The sequence below is a fragment of the Peromyscus californicus genome, unplaced genomic scaffold, assembly GCF_007827085.1.
Source record: "Peromyscus californicus insignis strain IS unplaced genomic scaffold, ASM782708v3 Scaffold_7__1_contigs__length_154581171, whole genome shotgun sequence".
NCBI classification, from domain to species: Eukaryota; Metazoa; Chordata; class Mammalia; order Rodentia; family Cricetidae; genus Peromyscus; species Peromyscus californicus.
Window position 1 is genome coordinate 102,180,120 of NW_026294595.1, and position 5,028 is coordinate 102,185,147.

A 5,028-nucleotide genomic window follows, 5' to 3' on the forward strand; every position below is an offset into this window, starting at 1 on the left:
GACGGGATGTCCTGCACAAGAGGCCTGTGTCTTGTTCCTTAGCAACAGCAGGGAATTCCAGGGCTTGTCCTGGGCAAGGTGGAAGGAGGAGCCAGTTAGCTCGCTTGGCCTGGGCACAGCCAGGCGGGGGGTTGGGTAAACGAAGCTCAAAGCCAAGGTCTTGCAAGGAAGGGCAATAACAGGCTCTTCAGTAGATCTCAGGTCAGCCTGTCCTCAACTCTTCCCAAGTCCTAGAGCTTACAGTACACAGGCTCAGGTCCCTACGTTGCTGACAGGATGGATCCAAAGCCACTATTTTCTCTTGGAATCTCACCTCTCATCACCTTTTCTGAATGCCACAAACAAACACCATGCCATTCTTGGGGGCTCGGGGGGCCCCCTTTGATCTGACCATAATCTACATGGGGCAGTAGGAAGCTGTTAGGGTAGAGTTCCGGTTCCAGGGATAGAACTTGGGTCATCAGGCTTGAGGGACAAGTGACTTTATCTGTTGAGCCATATAACTGACCTAGAAACTATTAATTCTGAGTAGACTGTAAAGTTAACTATGCACGTTGTACTTCCTAGAGCAGCTTCTAAACAGGTGCTGATGACACAGACACAGAACATCTCTGGTGCTTTTTATTGGATGCCAGCCTCACTCCAGATTCACTGAGAGATCCTGTCTCAAGGGACAATGGCAGAGCATGATAGAGGCAGCATAAGTACACACCTGCATGTACACATATGCACATTGTGCCCTTGGGTGCGTGTGCGCGTGCATTTGTGCACACACGCGCGCACACATACACACACACACACACACACACACACACACACACACACACACACACAAGCTCTGGCAAAGGAGATTATACCAGTAGGGAGCTTGGGGCAGTAGCAATGAAGGAATAGAGACATGGGTGATAAATATCTGGGTAAAGTATGGTTAAAGTCAAAAGCCGTAGCACTGTTGGTAATATTTTTAACTTACATGTATCTAATACAATGACCACCACATGGGACAAGTGAGAGATAAAGGGACCATACGATAAGAAGGTTTCTGTATTCTAGCTGAAGTGGAAAATATTTTTATTTATTCTTCTCTCATACAATACACCCCAACTGCAGCCTCCTCTCCCTCCACTCTTCCCAGTTCATCCCTACCTGCCTTCTCCCCCAGATCCACTGTTCCTCCATTTCCCTTTAGAAAAGAGCAAGCCTCCCAGGGATAGCAACTGAACCCCACACAAGATGCAGTAAGACTAGGCATAAACCCTCATATCAAGGCTGGACGAGGCAACCCAGGAGGAGGAAAAGGGTCCCAAGAGCAGACAAAAGGGTCAGAGACACCCCCTCTCCCACTGTTAGGAGTCGTCCAAACACTCCAAGCTAAACCACGGCATGTATGCAGAGGGCCTAGCACAGACCCGTGCGGGCTCCGTCATGGCTGCTTCAGTCTCCGTGGGCCCCTATGAGTCCTGCTGAGTTGATTCTGTAATATTTTTATATGTATTTTCATTTCACACAATTATTGTGTGTATATGTGTGTGTGTGTGAGCATGGAGGTTTGCCATTTTGGAGCAGTTTATCTTTCAACTTGGTTCCTGGTTTGCATCTTCTGCTCCTTGTTGAGATGTCTTCCGCTAGCTGCAGGTGGATTTTGGGTCCTTTCTTGGAGCATGGTTATAGTAGCTGCTTTAATGCCTCAGTTCCAGGAGCTATGTTGTCTTAGACTTGTTGGTGCTTGTCTTTTCTTTTTATAAATGTTGATATTTTCTCCAGTCTTCAAAGATGGAGTGATTTCGGGATTGTCTCATGGACATTAGGAGGCTTGCGCCGTGGGATCTGAGTTTTGTTTAAATCCCATCTTGAATACTAATATTTTGTCTTGTTTTATCAGGCAGTAAGCTCTATGCCTCCTTTGGGCTGTGGTTTTGATGCTGGTTCAGTTTTGAAGGTTTTGCAGTGGTGTGCTAGCTTTGAACCCAAGGCCAGCCTGGGATGCTCTAGCTCTTCGGTGTTTTGTTTATGGTCAGCTTCGGGGTGAGCTCAGGCCATATGGACTATTTTTTAAATTCTTCTCATACAATACATCCCAACTGCAGCCTCCCCACCCTCCACTCCTCCCAGTCTCCCCCATATGGACTATCTTATGGGGTGATTTTCTTGAGCTATGTCCCTGCTCTGATCTAACACCTTCTAGAACCCAGAAGACCGCAACTTCCACTTCCATCTTGGTCTTCTGGCTAAACCCAGTTTTTTTCTTTTCTTTGCTATCTTGAGGACCAAAAACACAGTAAGGGTGGCGTGGGCAAGAGTGTGAGGGCCCAGGGCTGGAGCGGGAAAGGCGTACAGGGGCTTGCAGGATAATCAGTATTGTTGATGAGAAAAACACAGCTCTCACCTCAAAGGGAGTAAGAGATGGTTTGTTCTGGAGCCAAATTTGAGTGCCCATGGTCCAAGAAACACAGAGCTAGGTACCTCAGGTTCCATGTTTCACAAATTCTTATAGCTTTAGAACAAAGAAAGTCATAAATAAAAGTAATTTTAAAATTAGTGGAAACAACAGAGAAGTGAATCTCTCCTTCAGGCCATAGATACTATCTGATGACCTTAGCTTTCGAGTTGGTGGAAGCTTGTGGTCTGCTAAGCTAATAAATCCCAAAAGGTTTTTAATCTATTAATCACAGGATGTTAGGTCCAACATAGAAAGTGAGCAAGGAAATGTCTGTTTAGAGGGCTAAAGCTAAGAGATAGGCTAAGATATAATTAGGCGGTGGGCCTGCAACATCCCAACCTTTCCATATCACTGCAGTTCCAATCAGTCAATCAGTGTTTGCAGTCATAGTTTCTTTCCAGGAATTCTTCATAGTATTGATCGCCATCTCGACAGAATCTACGCAGGAAACAAATCCCCTCTGGGTATGTCTGTGAGGGAGTTTCTACGTTGGGTTGGGGTGGGAAGACCTACCCTAATGTGTTGACACTGCCGGGGATGGGGTCTTGTGTTAAATAAAAAGGGGCAAGAGAGCTGAGTACCAACCTTCTTCGCTCTGCTCCCTGCCTGCTGGTGTGATGTGGCCAGCTGCCTTAGGCTCTTGCAGCCATGCTTTCCGTGTCATGCTAGGCTGTCTTCTCAAACCATGAACAGTCAGAACAAACCTTCCTGAAGTTGCCTGGTCAGGTGGTTTGCTGCAGCTTCGTGCACACTTTCTGGTTCCCAGGGCTCTTTCTAGGCCAGACCCCGACGGCTGCTTTTAGAGGTGTCTTTGCATTCTGTGTCCAGTTCTGGGTTTCAGATGGCCTGTGTGTCCATGGCGGGGAGATAACAGAGGAGAGAAAATGGGAATGGTGGATATGGCGGTTTACAACTATAATCCCAGAGCTTGGGAGGCTGAGGCAGGAGGGTCACTCATGAGATCAGGTCTACTGAGGCTACAAAGTAAGTGTCTCTGGCTACAGAGTGAAATCATGCCTCAGAAAAAAACCAAAAACCAACCAAACAAACAAACATACCAAAGGAAGGAGAGCAGGGGGAGAGATAGATAGAGATAGAGAGAGATAGAGAGAGAGAGAGAGAGAGAGAGAGAGAGAGAGAGAGAGAGAGAAGAAGGGAGAGAGAAGGTCCCTAACAGCTCGGCAATATTTTTGAATTCTGCTTTTCTTCCCCAGCTCACTTGTTTTTTTGTTTTTGCCGAGTCCTGATCAAGGGTCTCAGCCCCGGCCAGTGGGCGGGCAAAGGCAGACTGAACTTGTCTTGAGTGAATTCTCTGCAAACACTCACCACTACCGGGAGTGTCTCTTCCTTATTCACTACTAGCTGCTTGTCCCTGACCCTTGCCCTTGCCCTTCCTTAGGCTGTGGGCCTCAAGAGGAGCTGGAGAATGGGAGTATTCTTGGGGTGGGCCACTGTGCCATCTTGAATGCTGCCTGGCAATGTGGAGGACCCCAATAAATGTTTTGAATGATGAGATCTCTCATTTCTCCAATCATAAAGATTTTAGAGACAATTTTTCCCTCCTCATTTGTCCCCGCCTCCCCTTCCTCCTCCTCCTCCTCCTCCTCCTCCTCCTTTTTCTCTTCCTTCTCCTCTCCTTCCCCTCTTGCTATTTTGTAAGCCTCCAGGTTGGCCTCTGAGAAAGGACAAAGTTCTGCATTAATCTTTACTGGCAGTATTAGACACAGATGAGCAGGGTGAAGTCCAAGCTGCCTTGTATAAGGAAGAGAGAGTGTGCTACCAAAGTCCCGAGTGTGAGCCGCATCCCATTAATAATTTCCGGTTTATATTGTTGCCTGCAGCTCCACAGGTCCTCAGTCAGTGTCATCCACCACGGAGTCAGATGCCATAGGCCACCAATGTCCCACCCGTGTGGCAGTTTAGGCTCTGGTTGTTTCCTTATCCCTTGTTCCTCCCTCCCCAAGTTGATGCGATCAATTACTGAACCCGATACCAGGAGCTCGGCTGGATTTCGACAGATAGTGTGATCAGACTTATGTGGTCCCGAAACAGTTTTGGAGTGTGGCTGTTGGCGCTGAGATGACCCCAAGGTCAGGAAGTGTTTTGGAAAGGGAGTGTCGCGACAGGAATGTGTATTGAACACGTACTGCTGACTGTGCTGCCGTCAGACCAATAAAGCCTCCGTTACAGAACTATTGGAACTGACTGCCTGTGCAGGTGTATATGGACATGTACGTGGAGACCAGGGCATCCTCAGGTGTTGTCCACCTTTGCTTTTAGAGACAGCTTTCCCTGGCCTGGAGCTCACCAAGGAGGTTAGACTGGCCTGGCAGTGAGCCCTGGAGGAAGCTGCCTGCCTGGGCCCTTCCAGCCAATACCTTCCATGTTGTTGCTGTACTTGGCTTCTTTTTTTTTTTTTTTAATGTGAGAACTAAACTCAGGGCCTCATGTTTGTGTAGCAGCTGAGCTATGGTCACAGCCCAAACTGTTAGAATAGACACCATTGTAGGACCTCATAGCCATCGTACCCTACTGGCTACTTGGTGAGCATGCTGTACAACAGGACAGAAACAGCACTCAGCTTGGTA